Genomic DNA, 20849 nt, shown 5'->3' on the forward strand with positions numbered 1-20849 from the left:
ATATCAAACTTGAGTTAATCAAGATTCTGCCAATCCAGAAGTCTTACTCAGCTTGGTGGTCCTAACACCCAACTCCTGGGAGCCCCCGGCAGGTAGAATCTCAAGAGGACCAGGCAACATAAGCACCTTGTGGTCCATGCATCCTGCCTTCCTGTGCCCAGGAGAGACCGCTGTGAGTGGAAGAGTGAGAAGGGGCAGGTTCTTAGCAGCATCTAGGTGATCCTGGCTTTAACAGTCCGATGTGGAGGCATGGCCTGGCTGGTCAAAACATTGTTAAAGAACTCTGTATGTTACTTACTTCATCGAGTGAACTTCTTCTTTTAATAGCTCTTGCCTTGGCCTTCTTTGGCTATTGTTACCTGAATCCAAGAAGCCAGAAGTTGGAAAGCATCCTAACCTGGGCAAGCAAGGTTCTTAGAAAAACCCATGGTGAACAAGGTGTAAGATTATCAAGCATGTTGAATCTCCAGCCAGATGTACTAACACCTCCTAGGGAAGATGTCCCTCCTGTGACCCCCTGGCTGGCTCCCATCATCTGGGACAGGACTTTCAACACCAACATCCTGAATGAACAGTTCCAGCTTCAGAATATCACCATTGGATTAACTGTTTGTTGTAAAAAAAAATACATTTTCCACCTGAAGCTGTTCCTGAAGACAGCAGAGAAGTACTTCATGGTGGGACACAGGGTGAACTACTATATCTTTACTGACAGGCCAGACTACTTTCCTCGCATTCCCCTTCAGAAAGGACAGCAGATTGTCATCCTCAAGGTCCAGAGCTGTGACCACTGGCAGGAGATCTCCATGTACTGCTTGGAGGTGATCAGAAATTTTACTGAGTAGCGCTTCTATAAGGAGGTGAATTACCTTGTATGTGCAAATGTGGACATGAATTTTAGTGATCACATGGGTGTGGAGATCTTCTACTCCTTGTTTGGCACCCTGCATTCTTACTTCTATGAGCTTAGTAGAGAAAACTTCCCCTATGAACGCCGGCCTCAGTCACAGGCCCATATTCCTGAAGATGAGGGGGACTTTTATTAAACAGGGTCCTTATTTGGGGGGGGGTCCATGCCAGAGGTTTACAAACTCACCAAGGCCTGCCATGAGATGATGGTGATTGACCAGGCCAATCACATCGAGGCCACACAAAATGATGAGAACCACCTGAACAAATACCTGCTTTATACAACAAACCCACCAAGATCCTCTCCCCTGAGTACATGTGGGCTGAACAGAAATCAAAGGGTGTCTGGGATGAGCAAAAGCCAGGCTTGCCTTACAACATAAAGAGGATTAGATTTAAAACTGTCAACTAATTGCCACAAAATCAGGACTTACCAAAGGGAGCTTCCAGAAAGGACTCAGAGAGAGGTGATGGCCAGGCAGTTGTCTTCCTCCAGACATTAAATTACAACCAGTTTTATAAGAAAGGGTGTAACTCTACTTCCTTTCGGAGAAGGCAATGGCACCCCACTCCAGTACTCTTGCCTGGAAAATCCCATGGATGAAGGAGCCTGGTGGGCTGCAGTCCGTGGGATCGCTAAGAGGCGGACACAACTGAGCCACTTCACTTTCACTTTTCACTTTCATGCACTGGAGAAGGAAATGGCAACACACTCCAGTGTTCTGCCTGGAGAATCCCAGGGACGGGGGAGCCTGGTGGGCTGCCGTCTATGGTGTCGCACAGAGTCGGACACGACTGAAGTGACTTAGCAGCAGCAGCAGCAGCTACTTCCTCCCCCGCCGCTATTTTTTTTGAGAGAAACTGCTAATGCCTCTCACCGTCCCCTGCAAATTCAGACAGGCCTGTCCTCTCTCCCCAACTCTTCATACACCAAACACACACCTTAGGCTGGCCTGATTCCAGAACTCAAGCACACTTCCTGAGTTGGCACCACCTTTAGCTTCCATGTGCTCCTGGCACCCTTCAGGATGGAGGAGGCCGAGGTCGGAGGCTGGGGCGGGGGGAGCGGGGAGTCTTAGCTTGCCCTGGTGTTTCAGTGATCAGAGATGAGATTTCTTTCCAGGACAAGTAAAAATGTTCCTAGACACAAAGGCTCTTGTTTGTGTCTAGACAGGAGTCTTGTGGTCTGTGCGGGAGTTGGAAAAGAATTTCCAGATGTGAGGCAGAATGAAAGGAGAATTAAGTTTATTCGAGTGGGAGACATAGAAAAGTGGGCCAGCTCAAAGGTGAGCCGAACCCTTTTGCAGGCTAGCAGCCAAGCCTCAAGACAGAGAAAATTCCTATTGGAATGGTGGCATTAGGTGATTGATTAGGATGCTATAAGGTGGGTAATAGGGTAGGCATTTTACCTAGTATGGGGTCAGGGAACTGGCTGGTTTAGATCCAGAGGCTCATGGCAACGGTTGCTATGGGGCTTGGTCAGTTTCAGAGATTTTTATCCTGTGACCTTTGTATAGGGCTCCAGACACCCCTCTCTGGCTACTGCTCTGGTCCAGATCTCATGGTTACTCTTGGATACAGGCTAACAACTTTTTCTCAAGATCTCCCACTTTCATTTTCATTACCACCCCCATGTTCACTCTACCCTAAGCTGCCTTTGGGAACCTTTTATTTTTTTTAATGGGATTCCCCCAAAATATTTTAATTTCTTTTATAATGAGAGCTGATTTTTGCTCTATACTTTGTTGCATTTTCTTTTTTTTTTTTAAGAAAAAGAAGAAAGTGAAGTTGCTCAATGGTGCTCAACTCTTTGTAACCCCATGGACTGTAGCCTGCCAGGCTTCTCTGTTCATGGGCTTCTCCAGGCAAGAATACTGGAGAGGGCTGCCATTTCCTTGACCCATCTTGAGCCAGGGATCGAACCAGGCCTCCTGCATTGCAGGCAGACTCTTCACCATCTAAGCCACCAGGGAAGCCTTTTTTTTTTTTTTTAAATTAGTGTATAATTGCATTACAATGCTGTGTTAGTTTCTGCTGCACAACAGAGTGAATCAGCTACATGTATACATATATCCCTTCCCTTTTGGACTTCCCTCCCACCTCTGGGAACCTTTTAAAGCCCTAGCTCTAGGTTCAAAAGCCTCCATGTCTACCATCCCATTCAGATAAAGCCCTAACTGCTCAACCTGCCAACCACTCCAAATCTATTTCCTGTAGACAGGAGACTAGATAGGAGACTGGCCCCAGGTTTCCCAAATACTCCACTCAAATGCACTTCCAAGCCTTTGCACACCATGGTCCCTCTGCCTGTAACATTATTTCACTTCAATCACATCCAAGTATCTGAAACGGGGGATAGCCCTGCCCCCAGGACCCCCCCCACCCCCACCCCCACCATATATCAAGTCCTGCAGAAACAGCCTGACTTGAAAGTGAAGGGGCAGGCACCACCCATTCGGGTCTTTAGGATTCAGAGGTGGCAGTTCCCATGGGTGAAGGTTTGGAGAATGCAGTTTATGTGATTTCCATCAGGGAAACCACCACCAGCCAAGCCCATTGGCAGAGCTGAGCGGGGAGGGACAGGTCACCAGGCCTGGGTGCTCAGCCAGACCCTCATCCCTGCCTGCCTCAGCCAAGCAGCCACCACAAGAGGCACTTTCACCAAGCCTCTCACCAACCACCTCCATCAGCTTGGACACATTCACTTTCATGCCTGCAGCTCACCTTATCTTGGGCCCACAAAGAATGCTCAAACTACCACACAATTGCACTCATCTCACACTCTAGTAAAGTAATGCTCAAAATTCTCCAAGCCAGGCTTCAGCAATACGTGAATCATGAAATTCCAGATGTTCAAGCTGGTTTTAGAAAAGGGAGAGGAACCAGAGATCAAATTGCCAAAATTCACTCGATTATCAAAAAAGCAAGAGAGTTCCAGAAAAACATCTATTTCTGCTTTATTGACTATGCCAAAGCCTTTGACTGTGTGGATCACAATAAACTGTGGAAAATTCTTCAAGAGATGGGAATACCAGGCCACTTGACCTGCCTCTTGAGAAACCTGTATGTAGGTCAGGAAGCAAAAGTTAGAACTGACATGGAAAAACAGACTGGTTCCAAATAGGAAAAGGAGTACATCAAGGCTGTATATTGTCACTCTGCTTATTTAACTTAGATGCAGAGTACATCATGAGAAATGCTGGGCTGGAGGAAGCACAAGCTGGGATCAAGATTTCTGGGAGAAATATCAATAACCTCAGATATGCAGATGACACCACCCTTATGGCAGAAAGTGAAGAAGAACTAAAGAGCCTCTTGATGAAAGTGAAAGAAGAGAGTGAAAAAGTTGGCTTAAAGCTCAACATTCAGAAAACTAAGACCATGGCATCTGGTCCCATCACCTCATGGGAAATAGATGGGCAAACAGTGGAAACAGTGACAGACTTTATTTTTTTGGGCTCCAAAATCACTGCAGATGGTGATGGCAGCCATGAAATTAAAAGATGCTTACTCCTTGGAAGGAAAGTTATGACCAACCTAGATAGCATATTAAAAAGCAGAGATATTACTTTGCCAACAAAAGTCCATCTAGTCAAGGCTATGGTTTTTCCAGTGGTCATGTATGGATGTGAGAGTTGGACTGTGAAGAAAGCTGAGTGCCAAAGAATTTATGCTTTTGAACTGTGGTGTTGGAGAAGACTCTTGAGAGTCCCTTGGACTGCAAGGAGATCCAACAAGTCCATGCTAAGGCAGATCAGTCCTGGGTGCTCATTGGAAGGACCGATGCTGAAGCTGAAACTCCAATACTTTGGCTACCTCATGCGAGGAGTTGACTCATTGGAAAAGACTCTGATGCTGGGAGGGATTGAGGGCAGGAGGAGAAGGGGACGACAGAGGATTAGATGGCTGGATGGCATCACCGGCTCAATGGACATGTGTTTGAGTAAACTCTGGGAGTTTGTGATGGACAGGGAAGCCTGGTGTGCTGCGATTCGTGGGGTCGCAAAGAGTCGGACATGACTGAGCGACTGAACTGAACTGAACTGAGACAGCATATTAAAAAGCAGAGACACTACTTTGCCAACAAAGGTCTGTCTAGTCAAAGCTATGGTTTTTCCAGTAGTCATGTATGGATATGAGAGTTGGACTATAAAGAAAGTTGAGCGCAGAAGAATTGATGCTTTTGAACTGTGGTGTTGGAGAGGTCTCTTGAGAGTCCCTTGGACTGCTAGGAGATCCAACCAGTCAGTTCTAAAGGAAATCAGTCCTGAATGTTCATTGGAAGGACTGATGCTGAAGCTGAAACTCCAGTACTTTGGCCACCTGATTCGAAGAACTGACTCATTTGAAAAGACCACAATGCTGGGAAAGATTGAAGGCAGGAGGGGAAGGGGATGACAAAGGATGAGATATTTGGATGGCATCACCGACTTGATGGACAAGAGTTTGAGCAAGCTCTGGGAGTTGGTAATGGACAGGGAAGCCTGGCGTGCTGCAGTCCATGGGGTTGCAAAGAGTTGGACACGACTGAGCAACTGAACTGAACTGAGACTAAAGCTTAGAGTTCAATTTTGTGAGCCTCAATTTATGTGGTCAGTGACAAGAGAGAAAGAACTCCAGACAATGTCAGGAAAACATTTTTAATTGAAGCACACCAAATTAAAGCTTGTGGGAGGCAGCCCAGGCAGTACTCAAGGGAATGTTGCTGATTTAACTGCTCATACGAAAAAGGAAGTGAGCTTTAAAAACAAGGATTTAATTGTCATTTCTAAGATTAGAGAAAAGGATAACAAATTAAATCCAAAGTAGAAATAAATAATAAAGGAGTAGAAATAGAAAGTATACCTTAGAGAAAATTAACAAAGTGGATTTTTAAAAATATCAACAAAATTGATAAAACTCCAGCAAGTTGGATCAAGAAATTAAAAGGGAAAAAACCAAATGGCCAGTATGAGGAATAAAGAAGGGAGCTTCACTACAGTTTTGACAGATAATTAAAAGGATAACAAGTGACTATAAACTCCTTTTGTTGATGAAAATTGCAGATCCAGATGAATTTTATCAAACATGTAAGGATGATGCTTTACCAGTGTTATATAAACTCTTAGAGTGTAGGAGTAAACATTTTCTGACTCATTCTACAAGGCAAATATGACACTAATACCAAAGCCCAACAGTAAAGAAATTCACAGTTTAATATCCCTCATGAACATAGATATTAAAAATCTTTAACAAAATTTTAGGAAATCGAATCCAACCAGAGAGCAAAGGTTGATCTAGGGGTACCAGTGGGACTTGTCCCAGGTGTGCAAGGTTGGTTTAACACTCAAAAACCAATCAAAGCAATTCATCATATTAAGAAAATAAAGAAGGAAAGTCATGTGATTATCTTAAAACTGTGGGCAAGGTAATTGACAAAATGTAAGGGCCTCTTCAGAAAATCTTTTGACAAAATAGGAATTGGAGGAAATTTCCTTTAAGTGACAAAATGCCTCTGTTAATATAACAAACTTCATTTAATAGCATATTGAACACTTTCCTCTAAGACCAAGAAAATGATATCTCTTTTCTCAATATTTTAGGTTGTAGCAAATAAAGACAGTAAGAAAAATAAAGGCATACAAAGTAAAGAGGAGGAAATAGAACTATCTTTATTCATTGACAACATGATTCTGTAAATACAAAATCCTAAGGACTCTGCAAAGAATCTACTAGCAGTAAAGGATAAATTTAGTAAGGTTCCCACATACAAGGTAAATACACAAAAATCTATTGTATTTTCCACCAATGAATGACTGAAAATTAAAATTTAAAAGATAAAATTTATGATACCTTATAAAATATTTAGGAATAAATTAGCCAATGTTGTATAATACCTATACACTGAAACTACAAAAGAGTTGCTGGCAAATTTTTCTGTAAAGGGCCAGATAGTAAATATTACAGGCTTTACAGGTTACATCTTGTTGTATCTTCTTCTGTTTTTCTTTTTTTTTTTTAAGTTTAATAACTGTTAATACTATTCTCAGCTCACTGGCATTACACATCCACATCCACATCCACATTTTACATCCACAAAAACAGGCTGTGGACAGAACATGGCTCATGGGCTATAATTTGTCAACCCCTACTACAAAACATTCTGAAAGAAAATTTTAAAGTCCTAAACCTAAAGAAAATATGTACCAGTCTGGTAGAGTGGAAAAATTAATATTGGTAAGTTATCACTTCTGATCATGATCCTTAAAGTGAATCTATAGGATTATTACAAGAGATGCTGTGTCCTTGACTTATAAGACTTTTCACCCAACGTGAATCCTGCAATAAATCTCCTGTCCTGCACCCACAGCTCACAGCTGCTTAGTTTGCTGCATGGCTCACTTAGCAGAGAGATGCCTGAGGGGTAATTCTGACAATTTCTGCTCTCTGTCCTTTTCTCTGGTGCTCCCAGAAGATTCTGAAGGTACCAGAGCCCAATGTGTCCTGTGGGTACCTTGAGTTGAACCAATTCAGACCTCCTACTATGCATTGCATGTGCTCATCAGAGGTGTGCCATGGTGCTGAGTCCCCTAAGGACTATAAAAGTGGTCACCCACAATGCCTACATGAAGAGGCACCACCACAGTCAGGTGGATAATGCATGAGCTCTGGAATCAGACTGAGTTCAAATCCTGGCTTCTCCACTAACATGCGTGTGAGCTGAAGAAGGTTCTAAGGGTTAAATGCTGTTTGCAATTTGTAAAGTATACAAAAAGAATTGAGGAGAATCTGCCTGCATGGAAAGTTATGTTGCAGGGTGCAGGATCTATCTGGTCAGGTCAGGTCTGGGTGCCCCACCTCAGAAAACTCCCCAGCCCGGGACGCTGGGGCCTTGCTCCTTTCCAAGGTGGCCACAGAGAAGGCATGCCTGCTCCTGGATTTGGAACAGTGATAGAGAGATTCCCCCAAGGAGGCACGTCTGGTAGCCCTGAGCTACTAGCATGAAAAGTGGAAGGTATGGAGTAAACTGTGGTGGGTGGTGGCCACCTGAAAGGAAGAGGCTGGGCTCATAAGCTGCTCATCCTTTCCCCCGCACTTTAGCACCCATTCTCTTGCAGCTATCCCAGGCCTCCTGGGCAATGACTGGAACAGAGCTGAACCCTGGTCCCCCAACCCCCATCTCTTTTACCCTGACTCCTTCCTGCAAGCAGCCCTGACCCTGGCAGGATTCAGGTTGCTCTGGCACTTTGGCCTCTGGCTTTGGCAGGCTCTGCTCAGCAGTGACCCTGGGGAAAAGACTCACAGGGACTGGTTGCTGAGCCTCGGTGTGGAGGTACCTGCATACCTGGGGGTGACAGTTGTGCAGGCTCCGAGAGTTCACAGTCCTGAACAGTCCTCCAGACCACACCACATGTGGTGCCAAACACTTGCAAAGGGCTGCCTTGAAGAGCTGAAACACTCCGCTGGGACTGGGCAGCTGGGCTTTGCCCTTTGCCCTCTTGTACTTTTCCATCACTTCCCTTTGCTGGAGGGCCCTTTCTCTGTCAATGCATTCCAACGCTGTGTCACAAGCATCGGGCTGATCTGCACACAACGTACCTTGGAGGAGCTGGTAGTGAGGAGAGCTAGAGTTTGCGTACAACACTCTCAGGTTCAACTGCCCTCGATGGGCAACTTCCTCAGCAAGTTTCACTCCTTCCTGTACCAGCGCAGCTCGCCCTCCCCGTTCCCCCTTCTGGCTGGGATCTCTCTGGAGCACCTGCGCCCTTACTCCACCCTGTTCCCAGCAGGTTCTACCCAGACCTAGGGCTGTCACCTCCTCAAGTTTTCTATCACCCTGAAGAGGCCTCATCCAGTCCAGCAGGCTCGGGGCTCCTCTCCAAGATCTTTCCCTTGGGATCCTGGTGGCAGTGGTCTGTGGTGGTTTAGCTGCCAAGTCGTGTCCAACTCTTGTGACCCCATGGACTGGAGCATGCCAAACTCCTCTGTCCATGGGAATCTCCAGGCAGGACTACTGGAGTGGGTTGCCATTTCCTTCTCCAGGGGATCGTCCTGATCCAGGAATTGAATGCAGGTCTCCTGCTTTGCAGACAGATTGTTTCTTTTTTAAAATTTTTATTTATTGGGCTGTCTGGGGAGTCTTCTGTCTTCCCTGTGGCATACAGGATCTTCAGTTGTAGCATGTGGGGTCTAGTTCCCTAACCAGGGATTGAACCCAGGCCCCCTGCATTGGGACTCAGGAGTCTTAGCCTCTGGACCACCAGGGAAGTCCCTGAAGACAGATTCTTTACCGATTGAGCTGTGTCCTGGTAAGACTCTCCAAGTGACAGTGCTGTGTGCTTACACCTCAGAGATGTGCAGCCACTCAAGAATAGTAAAGAGCCCTCCTCCAGGGCCAGAGGGAGTCCCCGTGCTTTGCTCCCTGAGCAGGCCTGCCTGTATGAGGCCTGGGCCATCCAATCCATCCCTAGGTCCTTGTCTAAAGGAGATCAGGTTGATGGCACTAGGAGCTCATAGAAAAGGGACAGCATAGGAGGATGATCAAACAGTGATCAAAAGGCAGGTCTGTCAGGGAGGAGCCACCACGACAGGGGGAGTATCCTATCAGCATCTAGACCCCTTTGGGCAGTGACCCCAAACACCAGTACCATGTGGGGGGCAGGCACCCAGCTTTGGAACTAGGCTTGGGAGAACACCCAACACTATAGCTCACATTGTATAGGCTTAGACCTGGTACCTGTCAGCCTATAGCACTCGCCACTGCGTTTAGAGCGACCAGGTTGTATGGAGTGAAAACTGTCCTGGGAGACCTTTCCTTCCTGCCTACAGTCAGAGCACCCGAGGCCCACTCTGCCCAGCGCACCTGTTCCTACTGAAGGAGACAGCAGCCCTGAGAACAAACTCACTCCTGAGGCATGGCTGCTCCTGCTGAAGTCTGGGTCACCGGGGTGCCAGGCTGCCGGAACACAGCAGACGCGGTAGGAGGGGCCGGCATCACAACAGTGCTTGCAGATGCCTTTGTTCCCACCCACAATCAGACCACCTGGGACACACCTGACCAGAGGACATCTGTAGTGCTGAAAGGTCCAAAACCACACCTGTGTCAGAGGCCCTTTTGTTCCCACCTACAGTCAGAGCACCTGGCCACTACCTGTTCAGAACACACATGTCCTGACAGGCAGGGACAGCACAATACCTATGATGAAGGATGATCAAATAAATGACCGAAAGGCAGGACTATCAGAGGGTGGGGCACTCCATCAGCATCTAAGCCCCTTTAGGTAGTGGTAGCTTTGGGGTCATTGTACGTGTCCCCAGACCCACTTCCATCTTTGGGGCAGCTAGTTCTCTTCCTACAAATGGACAGAGCACTTGGGGCCCATTGAGCCAAAAATCACTTCCAGCCTTCTGTGAGACACCTAGGGGAGCCTGGCTGTTACTATCAGAGGGGCTGGCACTAAACTTGTGGCTGGAGATACTGCTGTTCATGAATCCAGTCAGAGCACAAGGGGCTTTCCAGTCCAGAGTATAGGTGCTGCAATGGGAGGAGACAGCATCATACTTGTGTTTAGAAACACTCTGGTTCCACCAGTATTCAGAACATCTAAGGTACTGATGGCCAGAGCATGTCTGTTACAGCCAGAAGGGACAATACTGTACATTTTTAGGAAGATTCTTCTATTTTTGCCTTCAGTCAGAACACCTGGGGCCTAGCCAGCCAGAGTACCCACTTCTGACTTTGTAGAAGCTGACACTACTGAGAAAATCCAGTGCCCATAATTCAGGCATGCTTGTTCCTACCTAAATGTGCCTCTGAGGTGGACAGAGTCAACAGCAGCCTGCCTTTGAGGCGTCTTCTTCAACTGGCCAGGTCTTCACTGGAGATGCAAAGTGTTGAATCACCAACCTATTCATTTTCTTCTAGTGAAAGAGCCAGGAACTCAACAATCAAGAGGCCAAAGCTTCCTCTGGAAAAGGCAGCAGATGACCACTGTCCACCATGAGCAAACCTCCCTCTGCTGGGAAGAGGCTCAGCACAGACAATGCCAGTGATGATGGCAAACACACGGAACAGGCTCTTTTTCCTCCTACAGAAAGCTGGAGCCTCATTGCCTCCAGGTGCTTTTGTACAAGCCATAAGGTATCGATTCAGATGAGCCAGGTCAGAGGTCAATTCTGGCTTGAGAAGTTCACTGGGGAGAGGAGAGAGAGATCTGTAAGTTTCAACTATGCTGCATTCCACTGTTAGCCTGGAAGACCCAAGCCCTGGGCCGGTTTCCTCTAGTCTTGATACTGGTGAGACAACCCATTCCCCTGCTGCCTACAGCTGTCCCCATTCCCTTTACCCATTTTTCTTCATGGTTCTTCCACTTTTCTTTCCAGATTAAATATATAAAGCCTGCTTTTGAAACTTATTTTTTAATAGGAGTCTAATTGCTTTACAATATTGTGTTAGTTTCCATTGTGCAACTACATGAATCAATTTTAAGTGTATACTTATCCTCTCCCTCTTGCGCCTCCCTCCCTCCCACCCCCATCCCACCACTCTAGGTCATCACAGAGCACCGAGCTGAGTAAAGCCTTCTTCATATTAATTTGTCTCATGTCTATGAGTCTTTGTTCTTTAACTAGTCTGTGGAAGAACTGACTTGTATGAGTGGCAACAGGTGGAGCCTGACTTAACTTTTTCAAGTTTTCTGGGACTCAGCAAATACAGCTACATTTATGACTTAATGTACTGACTTCTGCAGTCCCAAGGGGAAGACAGGGTGACTCACCCTTGCTTCTTTCCTCTATGCTTTTCCCTAACATCTGGTCTGTTTGCCAGATCATCCCCACTGTGCAAAGCACATTTTACAATTCTAGTCTTTTTAAAACATCTGAATATCTCTTTTGTATCTTTTTCTTTAAATTAGACTTAGGCCACGTCTACATTCACACTTTGCTCAGAGAGGATGGGCTTGGCATCTACCTTCTTGGGCCTGGAAGAACAATTGAAAGAAGGAATTCATGCCACTCTGTAATTACTGAAAATGTTCAATCTAGGATAAAATATGTGACTCATCAATGATTCTTGGTCACTGCAACTATGGAAACAAACTAGGGAGGAATTCATAGAAGGGGAAGATAAGAATGGAGAATATAGAGGGATGATGGAATCCTCAGTGCATATGGTTGAGATCGTTGGCTCTGTGCATGGGGGTAAATGCTGACATCCTCACCTCAGATCATCACGAAAAACAGATTCTAGAAGGATCCAAGATATCAGATATTAAAAGTGAAATTATGAATGTTTTAGGACAAAATGTAAGAGACTCTGATTATAGCCTTGGGATATGAAGGAGTCCCTTTTTAAAATAGTTTTCCAATTTTTAATTGAAGGATAATTGTTTTACAATATTGTGCTGGTTTCTGCCTTACAACAGCAAGAATCAGCCACGGGTGTATGTGTGTCCCCTCCTTCTTGAGCCTCCTTCCCACCCAACCCTCTAGTTTGTCACAGAGCACTAACTTGAGATCCCTGTCTTATACACAAATTCCCACCAGTGATCTATTTCACATATGCTAGTGTATATGTTTCCATGTTACTCTGTCCAGGAGTTCCTTTAAAAATTTTTAAAAAATGGATTTCCTTTTTTTTGGCAACATGAGCAGCATATGGGATTGTGGTTCCCTGACCAGGGATCAAACCTGAGCCCCCTGCACTATAACCGCAGAGCCTTAACCACTGGACTACTTCAGGGAAGTCCTGAAGGAGTTCTTAAGAATAAAAAGATCATAAAATAAACCAAGAAATTAAATTTAACCAAAACAAAAACCTTTTATTTAAAAACCATATGTTTGCTGTTTAGTGGCTAAGTTGTATCTAACTCTTTTGTGACCCCCTGGACTATAATCCTCTGTCCATGGAATTTCCCAGGCAAGTATACTGAAGTGGGTTGCTATTTCCTTCTCCAGGGCATCTTTTCAACCCAGGGATCCAACCTGTGTCTCCTGCATTGGCAGGTGGATTCTTTACCACTGAGCCATCAGGGAAGCCCTTTAAAAACCATACACAAAACTAAAAGACAAAACATAGACTTAAAACTACTCCTCCAAAAAGATATAATTCAAAAGATGAAAAAGCAGGGCACAGATAAGGGGAAATATTTGTAAAATATATATCTAACAAAGGACTGGTATGAATAAGCATACGAAAAGATGTTCAATATCACTTATTAGGGAAATTCAAACCAAAACCAGGATGAGATATTTCACACCTATTAGGATGGCTATAACCAATGAAGCAGAAAATAACAAATGGTGGCAAAAATGTGGAGAAATTGGAAAGCTTGTACATTGCTTGTGGGAGTGTAAAATGGTGCAGCTGCTATAGAAAACATTATGGAAGTTCCTCAAAATTTTAAACATATCAGTTCAGTTCAGTCATTCAGTCGTGTCTCTTTGTGACCCCATGAATCGCAGCATATAGTTACCTATGATTCGATAGCTCAGTTGGTAAAGAATCTGCCTGCAATGCAGGAGACCCTGGTTTGATTCCTGGGTCAGGAAGATCCCCTGGAAAAAGGAAAGGCTACTCACTCCAGTATTCTGGCCTGGAGAATTCCATGGACTGCATGGGGTTGCAAAGATTTGAACACGACTGTGTGGCTTTCACTTTCTTTCAGCGTTTCATTCCTAGATATATACTCAAAACAATTGAAAGCTGGGACTTAAACAGGTATTTGTACACCCATGTTCATGTGGCAGTATTCACAATAACCAAAAGGTGGAAGCAACCCATGTCCATCAATTGATGAATGGATAAACAAAATGTGGCATATACATCCAATGGGATATTATTCAGTCTCAAAAAGAAATTTTGATACATGCTACAACATAGATAAACCTTGAACACCTCATGCTAAGTGAAATAAGCCAGACAGAAGGACAAATATTGTACAATTCTACTTCTATCAGGTAGCTAGAATAGGCAAATTCATAGACAAAATAGAAAGTGGTTGCCAAGAGCTTGAGGGAGTAATGGGGAACTACTGTTTAGCAGGGACACAGTTTCTGTTTGGGATGATGAAAAAATTCTAAAGATGGATAGTGGTAATGGTGGTACAACAATGTGGATGCACTAAGTGTGTTATGATTTGTTAAAATGATAAATTTTGTTATCAACATCTATATATATGTTACTACAATTTTTAAAAAGCTTTATGGTAAATGAGAGAATCCAAATACAAAGAACCACATATTCTATGATTCCATTTACATGAAATGTCCAGAATTGGTAAATCCATAGAGGCTTTCATCCAGAAAGTGTGTTAAGTTTTTTTGGGTCAGGGTCATTGGGAGGTAATAGGGGTACAAGGTTTCTTGGGGTGATGAAAATGTTCTAAAACTGATTCTGTTGATATTTGCACACCTGTGGATACCCTTATAGCCCTTGAATTCTACACTTTAATGGGTGGATTTTTTGGTACATGAGTTATATCTTTAAAAATCTATGACAAAAATCAATATAATTCAGCATGCTCAGAAATTAAAGGAGGAAAGCCATGCAATCATCTCAATAGCTGTGGACAAATTAACTAAGTTTAACATTCCTTTCAAAAAATCTTTTAACAAAGTTGGAATTTGGAGTGAATGTCCTTCCTATGGTAATGTGTACATCAAAACAAAACATAACAACTTCAAGTAACAGCATACTGCTCACATTTCCCCAGAGACCAGAACTGGAAAATGGTGTTCATTGTCTACTACATTTTACTGGAGGTTGTGGCAAATGTAGCATGTAAGAAAAGCAAATAAAATCATACAGATTAAAAAATAAGAAGTAAAATTGCCTTAGATCCAGAGAAGTCATGATTGTGTACGTAGAAAATCTTATGGAATCTAAAAAGAAACCAGAGGAAGAAAGGTGTGAGTTTAGCAAAGCTCTGGCATAGAAGATATATACATATATACAACATTTTTTTTCTGCCTACTACCATATGCCAGTACATGTATGTGTTTGTGTTATCTGTGTGTACATGAGCGTATGTGGGCTGGTGGAGTGGAAAACTAATATTGGTAAACTGTCAATTCTGATCATGACTCTGAAAGCTGGTCTATTATATTATTCAAAGAGATATTGGTACCCTTTGGGCATATGACTTTTCAGCCAGGGTGAACCTTGCACCCACCTGATATGCATCTCTTATTCTTGCACCTGGGAGAAAAATCGCTCACAGACAGCTGTGTGGTCTGCAGCAAGACGACAAGGCTCAATCACCTGATGGTGCTATGCTGACAATTGGGGCCTGCAAATACAAAGGTAAGGAAGAGAAATTCAAAGACATGCAGATTAAAAAAGAAGAAATTAAAATGACTTTAATTCTATGAAAGCAATTCATAGAAGACCTTTCTTGTGGGTATAGAAAATCCTAAAGAATCAAAGAAGAAGGTATCAGAAGTCAAAAGAGAATTTACCAAGGTCTCAGTATGCAAATAAATGTATTTTTAAATGTATTTTCTATATACCATCAAAGAACTACTGAAAGCTAAAACTGAAAAGATATAGTATTTGCAAATCTCATAAATTTCTTGAAGATAAATTAACAAAATCTCTGCAAGATCTAGTTTCAGAAAACTACAAAACCGTGGTTGCAAATTTTCTCCTCAAGGGCCAGATAGTGAATGTTATAGGTTTTGTGGAACTGATGGTCTCTTTCAAATATTCTTTCAATTTTTAAAACCTCTTTAAAAATGTTAGCACTATACTTAGTCATTGGCCTTATTAAAACAAACGGGGGCCTAATTGAGCCTATAGGTCATAGCTTGTGGTCATAGGCCTAATTGAGCCTATAGGTCATAGCTGCTACAAAACATTGGTGAGAGAAAAAAATATATATATACACACACATATATATATCATGGTGCTATGCTGTGCTTAGTCACTCAGTCATGTCTGACTCTTTGCGACCCCATGGACTACAGCATGCCAGGCTCCTCTGTCCATGGGGATTGTCCAGGAGAGAATACTGGAGTGAGTTGCCATGCTCTCCTCCAGGGAAGCTTCCTAACCCAGGTCCCCACACTGCAGGTGGATTCTTCACTGACTGAGCCACCAGGGAAGCCCCCATATATCATGGTACTCTAGTGTAAAAGTTAATATTGATATATTATAAATTTTGGCCAGAACCCTGAACAACAAGAGATACTGGTGCCCTTAGGGCACAAGGTTTTTAGGGCAAGATGGACCCTGGACCCATGTCATGTACCATCTCCTGTCCTTGGACTTCACTGTTTGAAGAGCCAACACTTAGAAATGTCTTAAGGAAAGGTGCCAACAACAATGATGCCAACTCTACATCTTCTGGGGAGACCGAGGCACCCTTGTAACCAATGGTGACATCTGAATTGAACTAAAAGAAAGACTTCCTAGTAGACTCTGTGTGTGTATTCAGTCATGTCTGACTCCTTGATAGCCCACAGACTGTAGCCTGCCAGGCTCCTCTGTCCATGGGATTTTCCAGGCAAGAGTATTGGAACAAGTTGCCATTTCCTGCTCCAGGGAATCTTCCCAGCCCAGGGATCAAACCCGTGTCTCTTAGGTCTCCTGCATTGGCAGGTGGATTCTTTACAACTGAACTACCTGGGAAGCCCAGTAGACAGTTTGTGTGCTCATTACATTAATGAGTGTGCCATGGGGCTAAGATTCTTATTGGTTATGAAAAAATGGTTACTCAAGAGGCCTCCATGATGAGAGGGCACCACAGTCTGGCCACTCCAGACCTGTGTGAGTGAAGAAAGTTATAGAACTAAATGCTGTTTTGCTAAATTTGTAAAAACAAGCAAAGAAACCCTGCTTTCCAGAAAGGAATGATGTGTCATTCAGGCAGTTCAGAACTCAGTTCCTCGCCTCAGACACCCAGAAAGAGCAGGTGAGGCTCCAGGCTCAATTCAGCCTCAGAGAAGTTGTCTGATTCCAGGATTTCGGGAGGTGACTTCAGAGGAGGGAAGAGAACAGGTGCAGGACAAGGAGAGCAAAATGATGACATCAGTAGCCACTGCCAAAAAGAAAAAGGCTCCAGCTTCTTGCGCTCCATGGCACTCTGGTGTCTCCTTCCTCAGCACCTGTCCTGCAGAAGCCTCCCTGGTCCTCTGGGTGGGTAGTCACCCTAGAAGACAGCACAGCCCTCCTAGCCTCCATCATCGAGCTTCTCATACTCACCTACCCCAGTGAGCTGGCTCACCATCTGGATCTGGGCTGCTCCTCAGACTCGGGGGCAGCTTCTGCTTTCCCCGGTGACCCCGGAGAAAGAGCTGCAGGAAGCTCCGCCACTGACTACAGAAGCCACTGTCCCCAGACCAGGAGCTACGGGCCCGCAGACCCGCGCACCGACGCAGGATGAACCGACGCTGGCCTGAATGGTTCCTCCGGTTCCTCCCGGCGCGAGGGCCCGTCTGAGCCTGCACACCCGCAACACTTTGTACCTGTGCGGAGTTCCAGAGTGGCAGAGGCCCGCTGGGGTTGGGCCGTTGGACCTCGCCCTTGGCCCTTTGTCGCTACTTCACACCCTTCCCTCGCGCACCTTCCTCTGTCACGTGTCCCAGGGGAGTTACCCTCGTTGTCAAGTAATCGGAAGCCAGGAGACCTCTCTGAGCTCCCCAGCCCACTCGGAGAATCCCTCAGCGCGCAAACTTCTCTTCACCGGCAACTTCTTAACTAGCTCCACACCCGGCTCCCGACTCCGACGCCCCGCCCCCGCACCCCACTGTCTGGCCTGAATAAATCTCCACCTGGGCTGTTGACTGAGATTACCACCCCCGTTTGACATCACAGCTAAGAGGCTAAGACTTGATCTGGCAGGTTCAGTGCTCCTCTTTGTGGATCCGTACCTCGGTGTGGTGTGTGTGTGTCTGTTCTTCTGGTCTCAGAAGCCATCACTGTCTGCTTGCTCTTCCAAGATGTTCCTCCACCCAGGAATGTTGAAGACTCCTGCAGGGTGCAAAATAGCTCTTGAGCAGGCTTTTGTGAAGCCTGGGCCATCCAGTCAGCCCTAGATCTCTGCCTGAAGGAAACTGAACTGAATGCCCTAGAAAAGGAAGGGCCAAGGAGGACACAAAATATTATAGGACAGATGATCAGAGGGCCGCCCTGGCCCAAAGCAGTGGGAGCGTACCAGCGCTGTACAGGGCCCTGGAGACCAAGAGGGTCCTCACTCGCTTCTGGTAGAGTCCTGGGCTTCCTAAGGGAAACCTCCATTCCCAGAGCCCAGAAGACAAGCTGAGTAAGAAAGTGAAGACAGGGACTTCCCTGCTCATCTAGTGGTTCAGAATCCACCTTGCACGGGCTGCGAGTTTGATCCCTGGTCAGAGAACTGAGAGCCAAGATGTCATGAGGCAAACTCAGCTGCGTGCTGCAACTGCTGAGCCCAGGCTCTGAAATGAAAGGTCCTTCCCGATGCAAGGAGGATCCTGTGTGCCTCAACTAAGACCAGATGCAGCCATATAAGGAAAAAAAAAAAAAAAGAGAGTGAAAACACCTTCTATGAGCCTATCACCAGAGGCCATCCCCAGCTCTTACAGCCCTACTGGAGACTTCCTCTGTCTTTGGAGAACTGATCTGGGTGCAGCAGGGCTTCTGGCTCACTCTCATCCTGCCTCTGCTGCCAAAGAGATCAGCAAAGAAAGAGCTTGATGAGGGTGTATACCCGGATGTCCAGCCTCTCTGAAGTCAGAGAAGACACAGGAAATCTTCCAGATGCTCCATCCAAAAAAAACCTCTCTACCTGCATCTGCCAGTTTTAGGCTCTGTACACAAAAATTCCCACACCCCTGCTGCTTCCACTGCCACTGTTTTTGGAAGAAGGAGCACTGCCTCTCTCTCCCAGGTTCCCTGCATACTCATTGGTGAGGCCCTAGGCTTTTAGGAGAAAGCTGAGCTCCAATAGAAGCACATCGTGTCTGGAGATAAATCTGAGGCCACTGCAGACTGTAGTGCCATCCAGCCTGCCTGTTCTCTCTTCCTTTCAGTGGCAACTGCAGACCCTCCTGCCGCTGGTCACTTTCACCTTGCATATTCTAACTACTGCCTTATTATAAGACATTGACCTACTGTCCCAACTGCCAGGCTTCCACCTGTCTGCCCCTGTACCTGTCCTCACACAAAATACTGATCATGAAATGAGATGCCTAAATCCTAACTCTCATTTTACTTTTCCCATTGAATCTCTTTTCCCTTTAAGGATAATAATTTAAAATTATAATAATAAGACAAACCAATCAGTATAAAATGGACAAAACATTTGAACAATCTCTTCCCAAAAGGTGATTCACAAATGTTCAATAAACCCTTTAAAAAATTGCTTAACACCACTAGTCATCATTAAACCACAGTGAGAGATACCATTACACAACCATCAGAAAGGATAAAGGTTACAAGTTGAATAGCTCAAAGGTGCTGGGGTGTGGAGCAGCTGAAACTCTTCTCACTTCTAATTAGAATGTAAAATGGTACAACCACTTTGAAAAAGAAGTCATGCAGTTTCTCGTAAAACTAAACATACATCTATTCTGACACCACAATTTCACATCAAATAATTTAACCAAAAGAAATGAAAACGTGTGTACACAAAAATGCTTGCACTTTTGCAAAGAGCTTTATTTTTAATAAAATCTGGAAATACCTCTGGTGCCAACCCACAAGAGGACAGAAAAGCAAGTCACAGAGAATTCATACTGCTCAACTATCAAGGACAGAACTCTGGATAGCAGGCAACAAACAACAGGGATGAATCAAAATAACAGTTTACTAAATGGAAGAAGCCTTACATAAGAGTCATTCACGTGGAAATCTAGAGCAGCTAAAACTAACTTATATTGGGGCAATTTCTGAAGGACTAGGGTGGGAGGGGCTGACTGAATCCAGAGACACAGCAGGGAATAGATCAGGGAACTGCCAACCATGGGGAGCCAGGACAGCCCACCCATGAGTGATCTTCCCCAAGGGCTGAACTGCTCTTTCTTTGTGCTGACCTGCCTGCTGGTAGGGGAGGAGTGTGTGTGTGTGTGTGTGTGTGTGTGTGTGTATGTGTCTTACTGACCTGGCTGAGATCAGATTCTCTAGTCCAGGAGTTGCAGGTCTCATGGTCCATGAAGTTTTTATTAGAGGATGTTGGCATTGTTCTAAAAAGAGCCTGTGGCTCTTGCCTGTATAGTCATTCACTAAGTCTTTCATCCACTCAAGATTGCTTGCTGATTTGCTTCTTTCTCGCCTTGTTTTTCCCTGCTTTCCATCTTCCTATTCTCCGCTACACCTCTACATTAACATTTAACTTCATTGTCTCAATAACTTTTTAATGTCTGAAAACTTTTGTAACAGTTATGAAGGAAATTTAGCCTTCTCTACCACAACCATGGTCAATTTCATCTGTGTAGTAAAAATCTACTCATAAAACAACGACTTTAGGATGATACTCCTTAGTCTTGTTTCAGTTTTTTCCGGTTAAGTCTTTGAAGTCTGTAATAAAATAAAATGCAGTTATTTTAAATATAGAGTATGGTAAGTTTTGACAAATATATTCACTGGGGTAAATAACAGAATATTTAAGATACAGATCTAGTAATGTTTCATCTTCTTAAAAATTCTCTTTTGCTTTTTTTTTTTTTCTCTTTTGCTCTTTTGCTGTCAGTCCCTCCACATATCTAGCTCACCAAATGGATTGATCTGATTTCTGACATTATAGTTAGTTTTTCCATTTCCATTTCATACAAATGGAAGCATATGTTAGGTAACCTTCTGTATGCCTCTCTTTTGGGTTAGTATAATGATTTTTATTTTTATTTTTTTTAGTATAATCATTTTTAGATCAAGCTAAGTTGTTACCTAAGTCCATCATTCATTCCATTTTATTTTGTACTGGTGACTCATTGTATGGATATACCAGAGTTTGTTTATCCATTTTCCTGGGAAGAGCGACCAACTA

General features: G+C 44.5%; 1 pseudogene; it reads left to right on the plus strand.

The window, feature by feature from the left end:
- The first annotated feature begins 455 nt into the window (after nt 1–455).
- On the plus strand, nt 456–1321 carry LOC110148571 (histo-blood group ABO system transferase 1 pseudogene; annotated as a pseudogene).
- The last annotated feature ends 19528 nt before the right edge of the window (nt 1322–20849 follow it).

Source organism: Odocoileus virginianus, chromosome 20, assembly GCF_023699985.2.
Source record: "Odocoileus virginianus isolate 20LAN1187 ecotype Illinois chromosome 20, Ovbor_1.2, whole genome shotgun sequence".
In the NCBI taxonomy this organism is placed as follows: domain Eukaryota; kingdom Metazoa; phylum Chordata; class Mammalia; order Artiodactyla; family Cervidae; genus Odocoileus; species Odocoileus virginianus.